Below are 25,157 nucleotides of genomic sequence, written 5' to 3'. Positions count from 1 at the left end.
CGTGACTCTCCACTAGAACACCTCTGACACCACTTAAACAGGGGAGAGGGAGGAGTACCTCATTACTGCCAGGTAGAGATGGAAAACTAGTCTCCCTATATGTTCTCCACTGACATTTCTACCATGTGAGGGAGATTTGGGAGAGTCACTCATTACCAGCTGGTGTGGAAAGAAGTTCTAGCTTCCTACATTGTCTAATCTTCCACTACCCTGGCAAGGGGGTGTTGGATACCAAATTACAGCCTAAAGAGTGTGGAAGTCTAGGCACCGACTAGGCCCTTGCTGGTATGGCTAGGAGTAGGGTCACTCTGCATTTTTGTCTGTTTCTTTTACGGTGTTTCACTGGAGTAGAAAAATTATTGTCTAAATGTTTTCTGTATTACTAGGCTTTCCTTTTTTTTTTTTTTTTTGGTCCTTCAACTAGAGGGAGCAGGCTTTTTGAAAGTCTATTTTTGCCTGTTCATTTCTGAGTTGCTGGCTTTTTCAGCTTCAAACCTGTGATGTTTGAATAAAAAAATAATTCTGGGAACCCACCACCATGTCTTTCTTCAGGTCCTGAGGCAAGTCTTCTTTCTTCTATCTACCTTTCAGAGTCTTCTGATATCCGTTTTACATATAACATTCAATGTCTTTACCTGTAGAGGAAGAATACAGAAAATTGACTGTAGTATATATTCCCATAAATGGAAGTCTCTCATACTTATTTTTTACATTTTTATTTTCTAGCAAAAGAAAAATCATAAATCAAACTTTTGTGAGAAAATTTAACCAATTTTAATTATTATTAGTATATCCTTTGTGCTGGTCTTAAAGATGTCTGATACCTCTATGCAGCTCTTAAAGATCCAAAGTCACACTAATATTGTGTTCAAGTAGCTTTAGTTTGCCATTCAGGATAGTTGAAAACATCAATTTTGGAGTCAGAAAATCTAAATTTGAGTCGTGGATTTTCTGCCTGCTAGCTTTATGAATTTGACCAAATGATTTGACCTCTCCAAGCCTCATTTTATGAGTGAAAAATTAAGAAAATAATAGAACTCATTCCATAGGTCTGTTATAATAACTAAATGAGAAAATATGTAGCACAAGAGCTACCATATTAAATGCTTGCTATGAGACAGACACTGTGCTATATATGTATTTCTACGTGCATAAAAGTCCTGAAATTATACTTCTTAACATTCTTTATTTTAGTAGCTTTCTACTTTGTGCTAGACAAACTTGCCTTTTTTGTAAAATGAGAGGACTGAACTAAATAATAAACACAGGGACTTTATCTTGTGTTGTTGTTTCTCCAGCATCTGGAATAGCATCTGGTTCTTAACAGGTTCTCAATAAATTGGGTTGAATTAATGAATTGACATATTTGCATAAGATATCGTGGTTTATAATATACTCTTCCTATATTATCATAATTAATTTTAGCATACACACTACATGCTTTGTTGTAATCCATACATTTCCTTCCAAGGTAAGATGTATTAATTGAAGATAATTTTCATACAATTATGCTGATATTTACTGAATTGTTTATTTAGAGACTGCACCTATAGAATGTACATAGTATACAATGTATAAATATATGACAGATTTGATATAGCTCCTAATAGAGACTAATCAAAGATGAACATACAAATTACCTTTCTCAAAAGACTAAACTATTAAAGGTTTTGAGCAGAAGATTCATGTGATTTGAGTTACACTTTTATAATTAAAAAAAAAAAAATCGCTTTGGATGGGGTACTGAGAACAGACCATGAAGGGATAAGAGTAGAAATAAGGAAACCAAAAATAATACAGAATAGAGCTAATGATGTCTTGAACCAGGATGGTAACAGTGTATATTGTTTCTGAAAATAGGACATTTGAAAGTAGGACGACAACAGGATTTTCTGACAAATTGGACATGTGATGCTAGAGAAAGATAGGAGTTGAAGGGAATGCCAATGATATTTATCTGAGCAAACAGAAGGATGGAAATGAGGAAGACAGCAGGTGGAGTAGGATTAGATAATGCACAAAGCTATGGTGATGTTGACAAGTGGAGTTTCAATGTTGTGAAGGGGCTCAGTTGGAGTAGGATTAGGAGAGCCTGAAAAAAGAATTCTAAAAGACAAGCATGGGAAACTTTTACTCTTAGTGCAATTTATTTATGACTATATTAGAAGGAAAAACAATGATGATCTGACAAGATCTGACCCAAAATCATATATATATAAAATATCAAAATTTTATTTTTTAGCTTTTAAAATTTCCATGTTTTAATTTACTATCCATTTATTCACTTTTATGAATTTTATAAAAAATTTTGAAAATGGATTCTGTACATTTTTTAGTCTACTCTATTTCTGTTAAGAAATGCATACTCTTTTTTAAAAAATTAACTTTTATTTTAAGGTCAGTGTACATCTACAGATTTGTTATATAGGTAAACTTGTTTCATGGGGGCTTGTTGTACAGATTATTTTGTCACATAGATAATATGTCTAGTACCAATTAGTTACCATTCCTGATCCTCTCCCTCCTCACACCCTCCACCTTGTAATAGGCCCCAGTGTATGTTGTTCCCCTCTACGTGCCCATGTGATCTCACTGTTTAGCTCCCAACTATACGTGAAAACTTGTGGTATTTGGTTTTCTGTTCCTGCATTAGTTTTCTAAGGATAATGGCCTCCAGTTTCATCCATGTTCCCGCAAAGGACATAATCTCACTCTTTCTCCACTCCTCCCCCACTTTTTTTCTTTCTCTTAAAAAAAAAAAAAAAAAAAAAAAAGGATACATGTGCTGAACGTACAACTTTGTTACATAGGTATAATGTGTGTTATGGTGGTTTGCTGCATCTATTGACCCATCCTCTAAATTCCCTCCCCTCAACCCTGACCTCATAATAAGCCCTGGTATGTGTTGTTCCCCCTCCCTGTGTCCATGTGTTCTCAATGTTCAACTTCTCTCATGAGTGAGAACATGCAGTGTTTGGTTTTCTGTTCCTGTGTTAATTTGCTGAGAATGAGGGCTTCCAGCTTTATCCACGTCCCTGCAAAAGACGTGATTGCATTCCTTTTTATGACTGTATAGTATTCCATGGTGTATATGTACCATATTTTCTTTATCCAGTCTACCATTGAAGAACATTTGCATTGGTTCTATGTCTTTCCTATTGTAAATAGTGCTGCAATAAGCATACGTGTGCATGTGTCTTTATAGTAGAATGACATATTCCTTTGGGTTTATACCCAGTAATGGGATTGCTGGGTCAAATGATATTTCTTGATCCAGGTCCCTGAGGAATCACCATTCTGTCTTCCACAATGTCTGAACTAATTTTCATTCTCACCAACAGTGTAAAAGCATTTCTATTTTTCCACAGCCTCGCCAGCATCTATTGCTTCCTGACTTTTTAATAATCGCCATCCTGACTGGCATGAGATTGTATCTCATTGTGGTTTTGATCTGCATTTCTCTGATGATCAGTGATGTTGAACTTTTTTTTTTTTTCCATATGTTTGTTGGCTGCATAAATGTCTTCTTTTGAGAAGTGTCTGTTCATATCCTTCACCCACTTTTTGATGGTTTTTTTTTTTTTCTTGTAAATATTTTTAACTTCCTTGTAACTTCTGGATATTAGACCTTTGTCAGATAGGTAGACTGCAAAAATTTTCTCCCACTTTGTAGGTTACCTGTTCTCTCTGATGATAGTTTCTTTTGCTGTGCAGAAGCTCTTTAGTTTAATTAGATCCTATTTGTCAATTTTGGCTTTTGTTGCAATTGCTTTTGGTGTTTTTGTCATGAAATCTTTGCCCATACCTATGTCCCAAATGGTATTGCCTAGATTTTGTTCTAGGTTTTTTATGGTTTGGAGTTTTACATTTAAGTTGTTAATTCATCTTGAGTTAATTTTTGTATAAGGTGTAAGGAAGGGGTCCAGTTTCAGTTTTCTGTATATGACTAGCCAGTTTTCCCAGAACCATTTACTGAATAGGAGAGCCCTTCCACATTGCTTGCTTTTGTCAGGGTTGTCAAAGATCAGATGGTTGCAGATGTGTGGTGTTATTTCTGAGGTCTCTGTTCTGCTCCATGGGTCCATATGTTGGTTTTGGTACTAGTACTATGTTGTTTTCATTACTGTAGCCTTGTAATATAGTTCAAAGTCAGGTAACATGATGCCTCCAGCTTCATTCTTTCACTTTGGATTTTATTGGCTATACAGAATATTCTTTGATTCCATATCAAATTTAAAGCAGGTTTTTTAAATCCTGTGAAGAATATCAATGGTAGTTTGATGGGAATAGCATTGAATGCATAAATTACTTTGGGCAGTATGGCCTTTTTCACAATATTGATTCTTCTTATCCATGAGGATGGAGTGTTTTTCCATTTGTTTGTGTCCTCTGATTTCCTTGAGCAGTGGTTTGTGGTTCTCCTTTAAGAGGTACTTCACATCCCTTGTTAGCTATATTCCTAGGTATTTTATTCTCTTTGTAGCAATTGTGAATGGGAGTTCAGTCATGATTTGGCTATCTGCTCGCCTATTATTGGTGTAAAGGAATGCTTGTGATTTTTGCACATTGATTTTATATCCTGAGACTTTGCTGAAGTTGCTTATCAGTTCAAGAAGTTTTTGGGTTGAGATGATGGAGTTTTCTAAATATACAATCATGTCATCTACAAACAGAGACAACTTTACTTCCTCTCTTCCTATTTGAATACCCTTTATTTCTTTCTCTTGCCTGATTGCCCTGACCAGAACTTCCAATACTATGTGGAATAGGAGTGGTGAGAGAGAGCCTCTTTGTTTTGTACCAGTTTTCAAAGGGAATGCTTCCAGCTTTGTTCATTCAGTATGATATTGGCTGTGGGTTTGTCATAAATAGCTCTTATTATGTTGAGATATGTTCCATCAATATCTAGTTTGTTGAGAGTTTTTAACATGAAGTGATGTTGAATTTTATGAAAGTCCTTTTCTGCATCTATTGAGACGATCATTTGCTTTTTGTCATTGGTTCTGTTTATGTGATGGCTTATGTTTATTGATTTGTGTGTGTTGAACCAGCCTTGCATCCCAGGGATGAAGCCGACTTGATTGTGGTGGATAAGCTTTTTGATGTGCTGCTGGATACATTTGCCAGTATTTTGTTGAGGATTTTCACGTTGATATTCATCAGGGGTATTGGCCTGAAGGTTTTTTTAGTTGTGTCTCTTCCCAGTTTTGGTGTCAGGATGATGCTGGCTTCATAAAATGAGTTAGGGAGGAGTCCATCCTTTTCAACTGTTTAGAATAGTTTCAGAAGGAATAGTACAAGCTCCTTTTTGTATTTCTTGTAGAATTCAGCTATGAATCCTTCCGGTCCTGGGTTTTTTTTTTTTTTTGGTTGGTAGGCTATTAATTACTGCCTCAATTTCAGAGCTTATTGTAGATCTATTCAGGGATTCCAGTTCTTCCTGGTTTAATCTTGGTAGGGTGTATGCACCCAGGAATTTATCCATTTCTTCTAGATTTTCTAGTTTAGTTGCATAGAGATGTTTTTAGTATTCTTTGATGGTAGTTTGTATTTCTGTAGAGTCAGTAGTGATATCCCTGTTATCATTTTTTTTATTGTGTCTATTTGATTCTTCTCTTTTTTTCTTCTTTATTAGTCTAGCTAGCAGTCTATCTGTTTTGTTAATTTTTTCAAAAAACCAACTCCTGGATTTGCTGATCTTTTGGAGGGTTTTTCGTTCTCTATCTCCTTCAGTTCTTCTCTGATCTTATCTATTTAATGTCTCCGGCTAGCTTTTCAATTAGTTTGCTCTTGCCTCTCTAGCTCTTTTAATTGTGATGTTAGGATGTTGATTTGAGATAATCCTAGCTTTCTGATGTGAGCATTTAGTGCTATAAATTTCTCTTTTGACACTGCTTTAGCTGTGTCCCAGAGATTCTGGTACATTGTCTTTTTGTTCTCATTGTTTTCAAAGAACTTCTTAATTTCTGCCTTAATTTCATTGTTTACCCAGGAGTCATTCAGAAGCAGGTTTTTCCATTTCCATGAAATTGTGCGGCTTTGAGTCGTAATTTGATTGCACTGTGGTCTGAGAGACTGTTTGTTATGATTTCAGTTCTTTTGCATTTGCTAAGGAGTGTTTTACTGTTAATTATGTGGTAGATTTTAGAAAATGTGCCATGTGGACTAAGAAGAATGTATATTCTGTTGATTTGGGGTAGAGAGTTCTGTAGACATCTACTAGATCCACTTGGTTCGGAGCCTAGTTCAAGTGTGGATATCCTTGTTAATTTTCTGTCTTGTTGATCTGTCTAATACCGATTGTGGGGTGTTAAAGTCTCCCGCTATTAATGTGTGGAAGTTTAAGACTCTTTGTAGGTCTCTAAGAACTTGTTTTATGAATCTGGTTGCTCCTGTATTTGGTGCATATATATTTAGAATAGTTAGCTCTTCTTGTTAAATTGTTCCCTTTATCATTATGTAATACCCTTCTTTGTCCTTTTTGATCTTTGTTGGTTTAAAGTCTGTTTTGTAAGAGACTATGATTGTAACCCCTGCTTGTTTTTGCTTTCCATTTGCTTTGTAAATTGTCCTCCATCCCTTTATTTTGAGCCTGTGTGTGTCTTTGCACATAAGATGTGTCTCCTGAATACAGCACACCAATGGGTTTGACTCCAATTTGCCAGTCTGTGTCTTTAAATTGGGGCATTTAGCCATTTACATTTAAGGTTAGTTTGTTATGTGTCAATCTGATCCTGTCATCATGGTGTTATTTAGTTATTTTGCACACTGGTTGATGCAGTTTCTTCGTAGTGTCATTGGTCTTTATATTTTGGTGTGTTTTTGCAGTGGCTGGTACCAGGTTTCCTTTTCATATGTAGAGCTGCTTGTTTCAGGAGCTCTTGCAGGGCAGGTCTGATGGTAACAAAATTTCTCAGCATTTCCTTCTCTGGAAAAGATTTTCTTTTTCCTTTGCTTATGAAGCTTAGTTTGGTTGGATATGAAATTCTGGGTTGGAAATTACTTTCTTAAGAATATTGAATGTTGAAGAATATTGAATATTGGGCCCCAATCTCTTCTGACTTGTAGAGTTTCTGCTGAGAGGTCTACTGTTAGTCTGATGCCCTTTCCCTCTGGCTGCTCTTAACAGTTTTAATTCATTTTGATCTTGGAGAATCTGAAGATTATGTGTCTTGGGATTGATCTTCTCATGCAGTATCTTAATGGTGCTCTCTGTATTTCCTGAATTTGCATTTTGTCGTGTTTTTCTAGGTTTGGTAGTTCTCCTGGATAATATTCTGAAGTGTGTTTTCCAGCTTGTTTCCATTCTTCCTGTCTCCTTCTGATACTCTAATCAATCTTAGGTTCAGTCTTTTATGAAACCCCATATTTCTTGGAGGCTTTGTTCATTCCTTTTCATTTTTTTTCTCTATTTTTGTCTGCATGTCTTATTTCAGGAAGGTGGTCTCTAAACTCTGATATCCTTTCTTCCGCTTGATCAATTCAGCTGTTGATTCGCAAAATTCTCATGCAGTAGTTTTCAACTCCATTAGGTCATTTATATTCTTCTCTAAACTGGTTATTCTAGTTAGCAATTCATCTATCCTTTTATCAATGTTCTTCACTTCTTTGCATTGGGTTAGAACATGCTCCTTTAGCTCAGTGTTTTTTATTAACTGTCTTCTAAAGCCTACTTCTGTCAATTTGTCCATTTGATCCTCCATCTAATTCTGAGTCCTTGATGGAGAGACATTGTGATTATATGGTGGAGAAGAGGCACTCTGGCCTTTTGGGTTTTCAGCCTTTTTTGTTGATTCTTTCTCATCTTCATAAGTTTGTCTAGTTTCGGTCTTTGAGGCTGCTGACCCTTGAATAGGGTTTTTGTGGGGGCCTTTTTTTGTTGTTGTGGTTGATGCTGTTGTCGCTTTCTGCTTGTTTGTTTTTCTTTCAATAGTCAGGTACCTCTTCTGTAGGGCTGCTGCGGTTTGCTGGGGGTTCACTTCAGGCCCTATTCATCTGATTTGTTCCTGTGCCTGGAGATGTCACTCAAGGAGGTTGGGGAACAGCAAAGATGAGTGCCTGTTCCTTCTTCTGGGACCTCTGACCTAGAGGGGCACCAACATGGTAGGTTCCTCCTGTATAGGATGCCAGTAGAATTGCTCCTGTATGGGGGGGTCTAATAACCCCTGTTGAAGGGTCTCACTCATTTGGGTGCCATGGGGAGCAGGACAAGTTTAATGAAGCACTTTGTACCTTGGTGGACAGGGTGTGCTTCGCTGGTGGGAAACCCACTCATTTGGGATGCCTGGATTCCTCAGAACTACCAGGAGGAGAGGCTAAGTCTGCTGGTCCACAGAGACTGCAGCCAACCCTACTCCTAGAGGCTCAAGCCTAAGGATATCCGAATTCTGTCCCTGAGCTTCTGGCTGGAGTTATTGGAGATCCTTCAGGGAAGCCCCACCCAAAGAGGAAAGATAGGTCAGGTTTAGGCCTAAAGAGGTACTCTGGCCACAGACTGCCACAGCTGGTGTGTTGAGCTGTGAGTTTAATTCTTGGGATCAAGCTGTCCAGCCTTCCTGTCTCCAGCAGGGGAAAAGTGCAGCCTGGAGCTTTAGAAATGGATGCTGCCCTCCCCCCGCAAAGGGAGCTTATTGTGTGAGGCAGTTGTGAGTCCCAGTGCTAGCTACTTTCCCTCCACCAAGGAGCTCAAATGGCTTAGACAGCAGGCAGAGGTGCTGGACACCCCTTGCCCAGGGAATTGAGTAGGCTTAAGCAGATTCCAGCTGAGAGACTGTAAGAATCTGCACGTTCAAGGGTTGGGACTCTTGGCCCACATGGCATGGGTTCGCGAGTAGGATCTTCTGATCCATGTGTTGCACAGTTTCGTGGAGAAAGCAGTTTGCTTGGCTGGGTAGCATGCTCACTCACTGCCTCCCTCAGCTGGGGAGAGGGGGTTCCACTTCCCTGTATGGCTCTCTGGTGGGCTGCTGCACCACACTGTTCTTCCTTCTCTCCAGGAGTCACACCAGTCTCCTAGTCAATTTTGATGAAAGAACCTGGATATCTTGGTTGCCGGTGAAGAATTCACCTGCTTATTATGGTTTTTTTTTTCAATGGGAGCCTCTGAATGCTGTTGCTTCTAGTCAGCCATCTTGGCCCCACCCCCTGATCTCATTCTTTTTAATGGCCACATAGTATTCCATGATTTATATGCACCACATTTTCTTTATCCAGTCTACTATTTGATGGGCATTTAGATTGATTCCATGTCTTTGCTATTGTGAATAGTGCTGCAATGAACATACATGTGCATGTGTCTTTATGATAGAAAGATTCATATTCCTTTAAGTATAAACCCAGTAACGGGATTGCTGGGTCAAACAGTAGTTCAATTTTTAGGTCTTTGAGGAATTGTCACACTGTCTTTCACAATGCTTGAATTAATTTACACTTCCACCAACAGTGTGAAAGCATTCCTTTCTCTCTGCAACTTTGCCAGCATGTTATTTTTTGACTTTTCAGTGCTAGCCATTCTGATTGGTATGAGATGCTATCTCATTGTGGTTTTGATCTGCATTTCTCTAATGATCCATGATGTTGGAGGTTTTTTTCATATGCTTACTGGCCACATGTCTTTTGTGTGTGTGTGAAGTGTCTGTTCATGTCCTTTGCCCACTTTTTAATGATGTTGTTTGTTTCTTTCTTGTAAATTTGTTTAAATTCCTTATAAATGCTGGGTGTTAGACCTTTGTCAGATGCATAGATTGCAAGAATTTTCTCCCATTCTGTAGGTTGTCTGTTCATTCTACTGATAGTTTCTTTTGCTGTGCAGAAGTTCTTCAGTTTAATTTGATCCCATTTGTCAATTATTGTTTGTTGCAATTGCTTTTGCTTATTGTTTGTTGCAATTATTGTTTGTTGCAAACGTCATGAAACTTCTACCCGTTCCTATGTCCAGAATGGTATTGCGTAGGTTGTCTTTCAGGCTTTTTATAGTTTTGGGTTTTACATGTACATCTTATTCCATCTTGAATTAAATTTTGTATATGTTATAAGGAAGGGGCCCAGCTTCGATCTTCTGCATATGGCTAGCCAATTATACCAGCACCATTTATTGAATACTGAGTCTTTACCCCTTGTTTGTTTTTGTCAGGTTTGTTGAAGATCAGATAGTTGTAGCTGTGCAGACTTATTTCTGGGTTTTCTATTCTGTTCCACTGGTCTATGTGTCTGTTTTTATACAAGTTCCAAGCTGTTTTGATTAGTGTAGCCTTATGGTATAGTTTGAAGTTGGTATAGTGTAATGCCCCCAACTTTGTTCTTTTTGCTTAGGATTGCCTTGGCTGTTTGGGTTCTTTTTTGGTTACATATGAATTTTAAAATAGTTTTTTCTAGTTCTGTGAAGAATGTCATTGGTAGTTTAAAAGGAATAGCATTGAATCTATAAATTGCTTTGGGCAGTATTGCCATTTTAATGATACTGATTCTTCTGACTCATGAGCATGGGAATGTTTTTCCATTTGCTTGTGTCATCTCTGATTTCTTTGAGCAGTGTTTTGTAGTTTTCCTTGTAGAAATCTTTTACCTCTCTGGTTAGCTGTATTCCTAGGTATTTTTTGTGTGAGGCAATTGTGACTGGGATTATGTTCCTGATTTGGCTCTCAGTTTGACTGTTGTTGGTGTACACGAGTGCTACTGATTTTTGCACACTGAATAATAAAAATCTTAAAAATCTCCTCTACATCTGTAATCGTATCTCCTTTCTTATTCATAGCTTTTTATTATCATTATAATTGCTCTCTCACCTTTCCTCCTGAGGTAATTCTTTCATGATCTCTTTCAAAGAACTATGTTTTGGATTTATTTATTCCTTCTACTATTTCTTGATTTTCAGTTTAAAATATTTCAGATTTTAACAATTCCATATTTTACTTTATTTTGATGTGTTTTACAGACTATTTTTTCCAACTTCTCATATATCCAGTGTCTTCCCTATGGGCCATCCATCTTTAATAATGAAGATACAAAATTTTCTGTGAATATTCTATAGCTTTTGCTGTTATCATATGTTTTCATACCAGCATTTCCTTAAATCAAGATTAGAATTTGCTTTTTATTTGCTCTTTGACTTAAATGTATTTCTTAATTTCTATGTAGGTAAGACTAATCATACTCTTTAATTTTTTATTCCTAATTTTATTGAATTATGACTAGAGAGTAACTTGTGTAATTCCCACTTAAAAAAATTGATATTTCTCTTCTAGATAACAGCATGATCAATACAGGTATTAACAACGATCATCTGCTCTCACTTCATCTACGAATTTTTAGTTTAAGAAATTGCACGTGTGCATGTTTTTGCATTTTTTTCTTTCTTTTTTAAATTACTATATTCTTCTGTGTCCCCAAGCTGTTCTGTTTCACTGAATCTGACACCAATTATTTGGACTATTCTTTCTCTCTCTAACTACTGAACCACTTAGGAGGTTTATTGTTTTTCTTTATCAGCTTAGTAGGGTTTAGTTCTACTTTCTGGGACTGTAGTAAAGAGTATAAATATCACGGAAGGTCTCTAACTCTGTGACCCTGTGTTGTGGAAGCTGGCAAGCTGTCAGCCCCTGCTGAGGGACCTGGAAGGGACACATAGATGGGGCACAGCAGGGATGAGGTGGAAGCTCACCAACAACTCGCTATTCTTTCTGCTAGAACAGATACAAGCACAACACAGCCTCAAGACTCAACCCCAGCTGTATCTAGGTCCCAGCACCTCTCAGACCAGAGAGACAAACAGCGGGAAATCAGAAGTAGAAGGAGGAATTTCATTCAAGTTACCTTTTCAGCAATCACCTGCTAACAGGTATCTTGATTTATGGTATTTTCTATAATGAAACATATAAATAAGTGTTTTTATTAACTATTAAAGTAAAGCTATGCTAGCAAAGATACACTTTAACAGTATTGACATTTTAAGTAAAATATTTGCAAAACCAATATGTGATGTAAGTCCAACTTTGAAAGTTCAAACTCTAAGTAGTTGCTCCAAATGAAATTGAAGTGGGATTCTGGAATTACATTGATCAATAGTACCTTCATGAAATTTATGCATTGTATCACTTTATCTATTGCAGAAAAGAAGTTGAAATGAGAAATATAAAAATTATTGGATATTTTATAACATAGTCATTATATCAGAATATTTTAAATATAATAGAATAATTGCATTATGTTGTATTAAGCAGAAAGAAATCACGCTTTTTTATAAGCCCATGAAAGTTCACTTCTTATCTCTTGGTAATGCCCAAACAATTCTGAGAATTAAAATACGAGCTATTTATTCTTCTATTATGAAGAATAAAGCATTCCGAATTTACTGACCTTTTTGTGATGACAAGTGGCTGACAGGAGGATGTTACCTAGCAGATATTTTGGGGAAATTTTCAAACATATCCCTTCAAGGTAAAAGTAGCACTTTAATAACTAATAAAGTAACTTGGATAATGGAGAGGGCATCTTGAAATGTCCCCATTATTAAGTGATTATTTTTAGCCAAAAATAAATAAAGATATATAAGATTTTCAAATCTAGGCATGCTTTAAATTTAGGAAAAGAAGTGTGGATTTTGAAGTAGTTTGTTAACATTAATATAGTACTTTCAGATTACTTTGCAAGGAAAAGTAATTGACATCAGGGAAGGTGAAAATTTATTAGTCAAATTTCAATAAAAATAGTTTACTTTAACGGGAGATGGGATTTCAAAATTACATGATGTTTTAGTAATCACAACCAAAAATGTCTCTTTGCATTTGGCTCAATGTATTTCTATAAAGTCTCTTTTTCAACCATGGCAGTTATTACAACCACGTATGGAAATAAATAGTACTTAAGAATCAGAGCTTTGAATGTCTGTATTATAAAGTTTAAACCAGATATGAAAAGCACATTTAGTTACAGTGATTGCATTGCTCTTAGTCTTTTATTTTGGAATCCAAAATAAAATTATAATACAAGAAGGTTTTTGAAACAATAATAAGAAATAAAATTAAAGTGTCTTTAACTTTTTATTTTTGCATGATCTGTCTTTAATTTTTATTTTTCAGTATACCTTAAATGTATATATTAGTCTAATAGTACTGATATATAACTCATAAAACAATAAATAAATACATATTTGACGTGTATGCTCAAAATATTAATAAGAATGCACTATTAGAAAAATGTAAAAGACATTGCAATAAAGAGAGCAGAAGTAAACACAAATACTTGTAGCATGACAGGGAAACAGGGCAGAGGCTAACAACTCTGCTTGTCACACCTAAGGCACGATACTTAAAATATGAGATGGTGGAAAATAATAAACAAGACTTCATCTTCTCAAGAGTTTACTTATTTCCTAAGACACTTTTTGTAGGTTTGTTTTTACTAATTAAAATATGACTGCCAGGATCCATTTCCCATTAGAATCAAGGCAACATTGCTGGAAAAATACAAGACTTTGTGGTCCTTTTAACAACTCCTCATCTCCATGGGATTCAGATGTATTTCATACTGAAACTATTTTAAGGCAGAGGCACTCAATTAACACTCAAATCCTTTTCTTCTCTTTCTAATCCTACCCTATCCTATCCTTGGCAATTACACGACGGTATGAGGAAAGAGGGAAACTCGATTTTGAATAGATATTTTGAATAGGCTATAACTGAATATTAACACAGTTCTAGGATGCATATAAAAAATTCTAAACATGTGTTGTTCATCTTTTGCAACTGTGTTCTAATTTTTAGGAAAAATGTATTTGAGCCCCAGGAATATTTGTTTAGCAAAGATATTCTACTGCAATTAGCTGAGAATGAAAGAAACAAAGGGAAGTCAATTACAGCTGTCTGGTCATTTGGAACCTCGCAGCATTAACTGTCAGCTAATGGAAGAGGCTAGAAACTTTTGCTTCCTCAGACCTTCTTATAATTTATATGGCTATTAATATTATACTTCACAGCCAGAAATCAATAAATCACTGACAAAAAAGGTACTGCTTAAGATGCATGTGAAATTTAGTTCTTCATGAAAGCTCAGAGACATCCAAATTGACGTCTTCAGTATTCACACACCTCTGTGTACATACTGAACTAATTCAACGTGTTCACAGCTCTACAGTCAGGAAATACAATGTTTAAAACAGCAGAATTGGTCCTTTTAAACAACGTCTGCAGCCTCTACAGAGCAGAACATAGGGTATGCAAGGAGGCATTATCTTTTACAGAGCTGTGCATCCTCGTATGCACTATCTCCTCTTAGCCAGTTGCCTGAGTGTGGAACATCTGTGTTTATTTTGCATGAGGAAGTTGTTCCTTGGCTTTGCCAAAATGAGCTTTGATGTGGGACTCTGGGTTTGTGGATTTTCCATAGAGTGATGATAAAGCTCAAGTGGCAGGACATTGTTTTTGTATATAATGCATATTACATGAAGTCATCCATATTTAATGACGAGTGTGCTATATTTTTAATCTTTATAGCTTTAATGTGTGTGAGAGGTTTTAATAATTGGTGCTGGGATGATGGTAACGTCCCAGAAATGCTCAGCACAACTGCTGTGGTTCTCAGCCCACAGTTTGCACAGGTTGTAAATTATGAAACTTGATTAGCAATAGACTTGGCAATGTCTCTCATCTTTTGAAGATGCCAATCTGTAGCATCATGGGTACACAATATTTTTATTCACACTTTTAATATTCACCTACATAGCTTACGTGAAAAACCCGAGAAGAAAAATGATGAGCTATTCGGGAAAATTCAACTGTTTTCCTATAGATTTAGAATTCTACCTGCAAAAACGAAACAGTTTCACCTCCAAAATTGTCCAGTTAAAATTCTAATTTTTCTGTATATGGCTGCAGAGTTTTATATATTGTGGACACGTATTCTGTAATGTTTCTGGGTTTTTTTTTAAGGCTTTGTGAGGAAATCATATTATTCACATTCACTAATAGGTTACAGTTAGAAATTTCAGAGATCTAACAGTTTGGTAACTTTCATTTTCAACAGTATCAATTTTTGCTTAAATCTTTCCTGTACTCTTCTGGTCCAAATTGTCTATTCCTCAGTCCAGCAATCAGTTCACTAATGTTGAAAGACAAGATCAATCAGTCCAATGAATATTTACCAAGCATATTAGGCCATTCTTGCATTGACATAAAGAAATACCTGAGGCTGGGTGAAAAAAGAGATTTAATGGGCTCAAATTTCTGCAGGCTGCACAGGAAGCATGGTGCTGGCATCTGCTTTTGGTGAGGGCCTTAGGAAGCTTACAATCATTGTGGAAAGCAAAGGGGTGTCAGCTGGTCACATGGTGAGAGTGGGAGCAAGAGACAGAGAGTGAGAAGGAGGTCCAGCTTTTTTAAAGAACCAAATCTCAAGTAAACTAAGAGCAAGAACTCACTGATCACCAAGCGGATGGTGCTAAACCATTCATGAGAGATCCACCCTCATCATTAAATCACTTCTCTCCAGGCCCTACCAACAACATTGGAAATCACATTTCAACATGAGATCTGAAGGCGAGAAACATCCAAATCATATCACTCAGTATTTATAGGCAATAAAGAACATCACTGGAGACCCTAGATCCTGCCCATCTACCATACAGCAAAGCAACTTTTACCCATCCCCATGCTTATTTTCATTACAGCATAAAGTAGAGAATTCACTGTCTGTCAAACCAAGGGGACTATGGGAATAGGACCACCCAGCTCAGCTTAGGGTATAGAGATTATAGCAAAAATTTAGGGGTTATGTAAAAGACTACATACAAAAATGAAGCACTCCAACCTCCCAGCTCAAATTGTCACACTTGGCTTAGTGATTGTTGGTCACCAGTCTTATATCACCCAGAAGGGCTAAAAAACAGTTAAGTATTAACATTTGAGTATACCATCAATGAAAGGTTGTATTCCCAGCAAATCCCCCTACAGTGTAGCTGCTGTGCAACAACTTTATTTACATACAAAATTTCCAAACAACATTTTACTACCTACTTTGTAAATATGGACAGATGACCAAGCATTCACCATGCAAGAAAACTTCATGCCACACTGAAACTGAAATTATTATCATCTGAATATTTAATATATTAAACAAAAATAAACCCAGCATGTATTCAAAAGGAAATTTCAAGAAAAAAAGAGCTCTGGCAAAAGTAAATATACAAAAGAAAAATTGGAAGATAAACTTGAGGAAACATCCAGAAATTAAAATAAAATCACCAAGATATAAAATATAGGAAAGTAAAGATGAGAAAATTAGAAAATCTCTCCAAGTAATTCAATAACTGAGTAATAGGATTCCAACAGAAAATAACAAACAAAAATCAGATAATTATATTAAGAATATCAGAAAATATCCCAAAACTGAAGAGCGTGCATATGAGATTAAAAGTACACTAAAAGTACTTATCACTATAGAGAAAATAGAGATACAATGAGGCATTATATCAAGCAATTTCAGATAAATGGAAATGAAATAATCTTTAAAACATTCTAATGTATGTGTGTGCACACACAATTATAAAAAGATCTGGTCTCAGAACGAATTCACATCTCAATGGAAATATGGGAAGCTAGAAGAAAATGAAGCAAATACCTAAGCAATTCTGAAGGGGGAAAAATCATACTGATTTTATATCCACTCACATTGTCAGTCAGGAGAAAAACGAGGACATTTTTTCAAGCACACAGTGCTCAAAAAATGTAGCTTTTGTGAAATATTTCTGACTTAGCCACTGGAGGATATGGTCTATACTAAGTTAAAAAAAAAAAGTTATAAAATACAGGAGACTGAAAACTCTTATCAAACACAGGAGGTAAATCAAGAAGATTTCCAGAGTTTATGGGGATCAAAAATTCTGGGATGACAACTGTTTATCAAGCTTAGAGAAAAATCATTAAAAATTAGAACAGGAAGGTGGTGGAGTACCAAGGCTGTATTTGAACATATTGCAAAATATTTTAAATTTCTGGCATAGGATTAGGGAAGAATTTGAGATAGCTACATCTGAGATTAAAGAAATGTAAATATAAGGCAAATAAAAACTCCAGGGAAAATAAAATTACCTTGTAAAATTTTTCTGTGAAAGAAAAATAATGTAAATTATTGTACATCACATGAATCATCTGTGAATAATATAACATACTTATAATAACTAAGCAATAAATTAAATACTAATTTAACAAAAAAAAGATGGATTAATTACATTGGGGAAAAGAATAAATTACCAAATTTTCATCTTGATAATTAAGTAGTCAATACATAATGTCTAAAACTGAAATATCAAAAAGTAGTGACAATGGGACCTAGAATAGTTAAAATAATTTTGAAAAGATAAACAAGCCTGGAGAGCTTATACTACCTAAGACTCATTTAAAGATATAGTGATTAAGAGAGTGCACTATACACACACAAATATTTAAATAGATTCATGAATCAAAAAAGAGACTCCAGATAGAGACCCACATGTATATGGCCAATTGATTTTTAACAAAGGTGCCAAAATAATTTAATGGAAATGATGGCTTAAAAAAAAAAAAAAAAGTTGTGCTGGGTTAATTTAATATCAGTACAGAAAAATAGTTCTTCATCATACCTCGTACTATGCTGAAAAATTAATTTGAAATGACTCACATCCCTAAATGAGAAACCTAAAACTATAAAACTTCTGAAAGAAAAAATAGTAGGGAATCTTTGTGACTTAGGGTAGGCAAAGATTTCTCAGAAAACAAAAAGCACTCATAAAATAATTAAAATGATAAATTGGCCTTTAGCAAAATCAGTATTTGTTCCTCAAAAGAAAATATATGAATGACCAATAAGCATATGAATAGATGTTCAAAATCATTGCTTTCTAAGAAAATGTAAATTAAACCATGAGATATGACTATACATTCTTGATAATGGATAAAATTGAAAATACTGACAAAAACAAGTGTCAGTGATAATATAGAACTGGAACTTGCAGGACAGTTCTCCCGTGTCCTTGTACCAACCCATTTTTCCCCGCTTTCTTGCTTGTAGTTCTCAAGAGTAACCGTAGAATGTGCTGGGAATGCAGTATAGTAAGTTGGGGGAAACTGCTTGAAACAGCCCAGGTCCTGTTCCTGACCATGCTGAGAAATCTTGAGATAAGGAAAAACTGACCAAGACAGCTGAGTCTTTGTGCTGTCTCCTCTGGAAGCAGGATGTTCTTCAAACTGTTGCCAAGTGATTAATGTTGCCCCAAAACTATCAAACCCAAGGCAGGTTGATTTTCAGGGTCACTCAGCCGAAATGCAAGCAGGGCACACAAAGTCAACACTCCATCTGCCCTAGATAGCTTTCTTGAGCCTTCGGGACTGGCTCCCAGTGGATCTGAGACTTCCTTTGCCTACCTGTAAGTAATAAGTCCACCTCATAAGTCTTGTTATGTGTGAATATGCTCTGTATCATAGGACTTAGACAAATTGGAAGCCAGTGCATGGTGGACCTAAACAGTAGCCCAGGATACAGTAGGCACAGTATTTGAACTTCTGCTCTTGGTTGTGGGCATAATGATGATGTTGCTACTCTTGATGCAACCTTGGGATTGGTAATTAGTGAACCTACTTTAGCTAACTCTGATACACTATTAGCGAGAGTTTAAATAGTACAACTTTAAAAGTGTTTTGGCAGTTTCTCACTACGTTAAATATATATCTACTGCATGACCAATCATTTCACCACAAAGATAAATGAAAACATATGTCCACACAAGACTTGTGCACAAATATTTATAGCAAGTTTAGTTCTACTAGTCAAACACCGGAAATAACTCAAATATCCACCAACGAAAAATTGATTTGAAAACTTGTAGCATATCCACACAGCTGAATATGACACTTCAATACAAAGGAAAAAAGTGCTGATACATTCAGCAGCATGAACAAATCTCAAAATTATTTTGCTGAACAAAAGAAGTGAGAAACAAAAGAAGACATACTATAAAACTAATATGTAATTCTATGCTGATTAAAATGATATCAGTGCCTTGGGTCAGGGCGGGCCAGAATAATTGACTGGAAAAGAGCACAGGGAACTTCCTGGGGCAATCACAGTGTTTTGTCTCTTGAATAGGGTGGTGAGGCCAAGGTTGTACACACATATCTAAGCTCATTAAACTGCACATCTTGTGTGATATAAATTATAGCTCAGTAAATTTATTTTATTAAAATAGTGATATAACCTCTGTTATTTGGAAATATTGAGGTACATGACCACATAATACAGATAAAAGAATTGAAGAGTTGGAGTTTGGGAGTAGGATTTCAGATTTAGGGTAGATAATGACATTTTTTGTTTGTTTGTTTGTTTGATGCCTTGTTAAATGACTTGAGTTTTAATTTATATATAAATCAATTTGCATATTTATACAACTGTAATTAAATAAATAACCTTCCAATTTTCTAAATCATATGAGTTGTGCTCCAATTGCATCTCTTTTGTTAAGCTCTTTGATCTTGGAAAAGACGTTTCACTTCAATAAGCTTCTCTGTGGATATTCTTATTCACATGATTGGGAATAGAAATATCTGCTGCCTCATAAATATGTTGTGAAGTCTAAAACTTATATTTTATGTTAAGCACTTAGTAAAATACCTGGCAAATACTACATTTTTTTTTTCTTTTAGATGGGGTCTCTGTCACCCAAGCTGCAGTGCAGTGCCACCATTTGCGCTCACTGCAAACTCTGCCTCCTAGGTTCAAGTGATTCTCATGTCTCAGCTTCCTAGGTAGCTGGAATTATAGGCATGTGCCACCATGCCCAGCTAATTTTTGTATTTTTAATAGAGATGGGGTTTCGCCATGCTGGCAGGCTGATCTTGAGCTCCTGACCTCAAGTGATCCACTTGCCTCAACCTCCCAAACTGCTGGGATTAAAGGTTTGAGCCACCATGCCCGGCCTAAGTAGAATATTTTAACTGTTAATGTCATTAAATATTTCTGTCCTTCTCATTTCCACGTCTCACAAATTCCTTTAACAATTGCAACAGTCCTAATTTCTTTCTTCTTCCTCCTCATGCTTTTCCATGTCTCTAGTATGGAATATTTTGACTATTCAGGCCAAGTCCAGAAAGTGGCCACATACATATTATCAGTGTAAAACAAAAATACCAGTTTAACAACTGTATCCAATTATCAGTCTTGATGGTTTTTTTTTTTTTTCTTTTATTTGTGACACGGTCTTGATCTGTGGCCCAGGCTGGAGTGCAGTGGTGCGATCACTTGTGACTCACTGCATCCTCAACCTCCTGGTCTTAAGTGATCCTCCTGCCTCAACCTCCCAAGTAGCTGGGGCATCAGATGCACATCACCATGCCCAGCTAATGTTTTTACTTTTGTAGAGACAGGGTCTCGTGATGTTGCCCAGGCTGATCTTAAATTCCTGGGCTCAAGTGATCCTCCCACTTGGGCCTCCTCTGGGCCTCCCAAAGTGCTGGGATTACAGGTGTGAGCTACCACACCTGGCTTGAGCCTTTTCTTTGGTCACATTATTAAAAATTGCAGGTAACTCTTTATTTTAATAAGTCATTATATGAAAACTGTTTCTACCAGTGAGCCTTCCTTAAATAAGACTGAATACAGATTCCCTGAATACTGAGAAATTAGAATTTGTTTCCTATGTATAATAATTCACCAGGGTTTCATCTAAATTTTAGTACAAGGAGGAAAATGATAAACCGTGTCTTTTCTGTGAGGAAAGACAGGCTTTCTTTTTGTATAAAACCTGTGATACACACAATCCAAGATATCTAAAGATTTTTGGAGGATTATTCGTTTTTTCACAATTTTAAAAATCATCTACAATGTCCAGTATATATGTTAGATTGTGAAATGCAGTGATGCGTAAGATACAGATGCTATCTTGGAAGGCTGATAGGCACAGAGCTAAATGTTATGAACAGCATAAATCCATAATGTTATGAGAGGTCATCATGCTATACCCTCAATAAGAGGGATGTAGAGACCATATAGAGAGACATAAGGGGCTTTCCAGAAGAAATAGCATCAAACAGAGGGCTGCAGAGTGGGTAGCAGGTCTGGGTTTCCACACTGGCAATACTGTATACTAGCTGCATTATCCTGTGAATCTAATAAGAGCACCTATCTCATCATGTTTGTGATAATATGGATAGTGCCGAGCACATGGTAAATTCCAATAAATGTTACATTTTATTGTTGGGAAAAATTTTTTAGCATCAGGAGTTATTTCTAAAAGTCCTCATTCAACTAACTGTTTATAAGTCAAACCAAAAATTGTGTCTATTCAAAAGAAGAAACTTTGTTTCACAGGACAGCGTTAACACAGGCTTGGAAACTTGCTTTTACTTGGAAAGAACTACGCAAGACTCATTGCCTGTAATATGAAATCAAGAATATTTCTGTACTTTAGCTACAGTTACTTTATCAGCTGTTAAGACTAACTTGCCACTTCAATTTAAAGTGATGAATAATAAAATATGCAAATTTAAATATTTACAAAATATAATATAGCAATCTTAAAGATTAAAAGCATCCCTTTTTAAGTAAAAACAATTTGAATAATTTGTATTTGAAATCTATTTCCTCCCAGAAAAAAAATTCACATAGATATTTCTTGGCTATATTAGGCTCAAATTTATGATCAAATAATTACTGAGTTTTACAGGGCCTAAGTTAATGCTTTTCAGTGCGCTTAGTCAGCCTAAGTGAATGTGTTAACCAAAGTCTTGACAAACTTGAATATCTTACTATTTCTGGAGTTTTAGTCATATTAATTTTAAACATTATTTGAAGATGTTTTAAAATAATTATATATATTATCTGAATGATTTATATCAGAATATTTGAGAATTATTTCTCCTTGAACTAAAGTTCAATCATGTTTCTATTTTTTAAATTTTATTGATGGCCAAAGACATTGATTGTTTTGTCCATTGTCTATAACTTATGTACTTATGTGCTTTATTACATAATATTGTTTTAAATTTAGAAAATAAACAAATAAGAAAATAGTAATCATGATATCCTGTCACCTAGATATTATTATTAACCTCTTTCCCAATATTGAAGTACCCCAGGAAACAGTCCTTCTCCCCCTATAGGCAGTCATAAAAGGCCATAAAACGTGATACTTATAAATCCAAGTTATGTCTTATCACTCAGCTGCTATAAGACATATGTATATTTTGTATATGTACACACATATGTATATGTTTTTGGGGTTATAAAGTCCATATGTGCCTTTTTAACTTTTCTGAATATTGACAAAGTTTTTCACAAGGAGACTTATATGAGAGACTCCCAGGGCTCTCAAGGCTTTCTAATGCTTGGTGTATTGACAAACATTTTCATTTTTTTGCAATATGATATTTTAATTTTTAGTTATCTAACTACAAGTGATGCTGAGCATCTGTTTACAAATGTATTGGTCATTCAGTCTTCTACTTCTAAAAACTGTATATCCTTTCCCATTTTTATTCCTTTGTCACTTCTGATTCATAAAAGTTGTGTGTATTAAAACTGTCATACTAAATTTTGATTAGTTTTAGCAATTACAGACATTTTTTCCCAGTCTGAAACTTGTCTTTTCATCTTAATTAAGGTATCCTTTTGATGTACAGAAGATTTCTATTTTAATATCAGTTCTATTTATGGAGTAACTGGCCTTTTCTTCCATGATATCTGCTCATATATAACATAAACAGGTGATAAATAAGCATGTAAGGTCAGTTTTCTCTGTTTTATTTTATCATAAAACTTTAGTCACTTTGGTCTTATAATTCAATATCTTGCACAGCATAATTTCAGTAAACATTTAAATATCTTGCACAAAATAATTTTATTCCTCAATTCAAAACTTTATTCATGTTTATTGGCAGTTAAAGACTTTTCTTCTCTGTTCCTACATACTGTTACTCTTGTTCAATATGTTTTTTCTAGCTACTGTGAAATTTTTCCTAACCTTATATTCAAACTCATTATTATAGATATATAAAGAAGACCTGATTTGTCTCTGTTTTTATTGGTCATCTTATATAATTCTTATTATTTCTAATATTTTCTACTGATGTTCATAATTTAACACAAATATCTACATTTTAAAATGATACTGTTTTTCTTGTTTCTAATAACTATATAATTTTATTTTCTTGTTTTATCACAATGACTAGATCTTTTAAACAAAGGTGAACAAATAAAGGTGATCACAGATATCTTTTCTTTCTGACACTCATAATATTTCATCATCTTAAAAGCAACAAGGTAAAGAAAATATGTAAACAATCTCGCTGTTTTGAGCAACTTTATAATCAAATCACACCCCATGGTTACTGAGACAATAAACTAGTTTCATTTATAAGTCACCCTCACTCAATATGTTCATAAAGCAAATAATTGAAAGGAAATGAGACAAAAGCCAGAATTATTATTGTTTAAATCATTAGCCCCAGATAGTCTATATTGAAGCAGGATATTTCCCTGACACCTTTCTCAGGACTTGCGACAAGGGTGCCCCGTTTACTCATCCCGCTACTCTCAACTGCATACAGGAGGGAGCACACGAGTAAATGAGGCAGGAACTGGAGTACATGAGCTCTGGAACCACCTAGTGGCTCCGCACCTGCCGGAGCAAACTCCATTCACTCAGACTTGCTGCGTTCCACCCTTTGTGGGAGGTGAGTGCGTGCTGGAGCTAGGGCGAGTGCTTTGGGGCGCCAGCAGGAGCAAACTCCATGCAGGCCCCACAGCACCATTCGGGAGGGTACCTGCCACCCATGAAGCCCCAGAGGGCATGTTACAGTTCTCTTTTAGCTGTGATATCTGTGAATGGCTTCAGTGTTAGCAGCTCAGTGGGCCTTTTTGTATCCCTACTCCTGGCTCCCGAGCTCTTGTCCAGGGTCCAGGAAAAATGAAGTCACGTGAACGAATTGAAGGATGGTAAACTCAGGGGATTTACTGCCAGTGACAGTGGCTCTCAGCAGAAAGAGGGGCTGAATATAAAGGACAAGGCAGAAAGGTAATCTTCCCCTGAAATCCGGCCGTCTCCAGCCAGATTCTTCTCTGAAGTTACGCTGTCAAGCAGCTTCTTCCTGGTGTCTAGCCACGGTCCTTGATGTCCAGCGGATTCTCTCCTCTTCTGGCTGAGTCTGGGGCCTTTATATGTATAGGATGGGATGGCGCAGAGCTATGGGTGGTTTAGGAAAAGGCAACATTCAAGCTGGAAAAGAAAGAGGAATATAAGTTCTCACTAGTGCCAGGATCTCAAGTTTTTCGGCTTGAGAGTAGGTCTTCATCAGGGAACCCGCCCTTTTCTGACTAGAATTTATCTGTCTCTTATCCCCATCAATATATTTCATGAGAATATATAAAGAGATAATTCACAGAAAAATTAAATATATTTAATCTAATAATGAAGAACTTTTAATGAAAAATAATAAAATATATTTTCCACATAAAACTAACAAAGATAAAAAAAATCTAATATTTTATGTTGGCAAGGGTACAATGAGATATATCTAGTGTACCATACTGTTAATAATAATTGGATCATTCTCTTTGGAAATCTCTTTTAAAATCTGCATTTGGGTACAATTTTGCATAGTGTAGCTAGAGTAGGTAATAGATTTACTCCATTTCAGTAGAATCGGACAATTGTGTGATTAGGAAAGTTTATCTTTGTAGCAATCCTTCAACCTCTGCCTTGAGGCAATTTCAAATTTCCACTTTCAAGCCCCAGTAGAGTTGCTCATGTTCTTCATGATCTCACCATGTGTTCAATTCTACCTCTTGATTTAAGTAATCCCTTTAGAAATAAGAATTTTTTAAACAATCACTTCTTTAGAATAAACTTACTTCCAATAATATTTCAGTTTAAATATTATAAATGGGGTTAATTTTTTAAGCATTAAAATAATATGGAATGGTATTAATAATTGGAAATGATAAGGTCTTGTGGCTAATATTTTGGAGATAAGAAGCCACATACTCATCTTGCTTCTAGAGTTGAGCCTAAGAATAGAAACAGAATTTTTATTTATTTATTTATTTTTGTTGGTGACCTTTTTTTCTTTTCTTTTCTTTCTTTCTTTTTCTTTTCTTTCTTTCTTTCTTTCTTTCTTTCTTTCTTTCTTTCTTTCTTT

Source organism: Piliocolobus tephrosceles, chromosome 3, assembly GCF_002776525.5.
Source record: "Piliocolobus tephrosceles isolate RC106 chromosome 3, ASM277652v3, whole genome shotgun sequence".
In the NCBI taxonomy this organism is placed as follows: Eukaryota; Metazoa; Chordata; class Mammalia; order Primates; family Cercopithecidae; genus Piliocolobus; species Piliocolobus tephrosceles.
Note: the sequence above shows the minus strand (reverse complement) of the source record.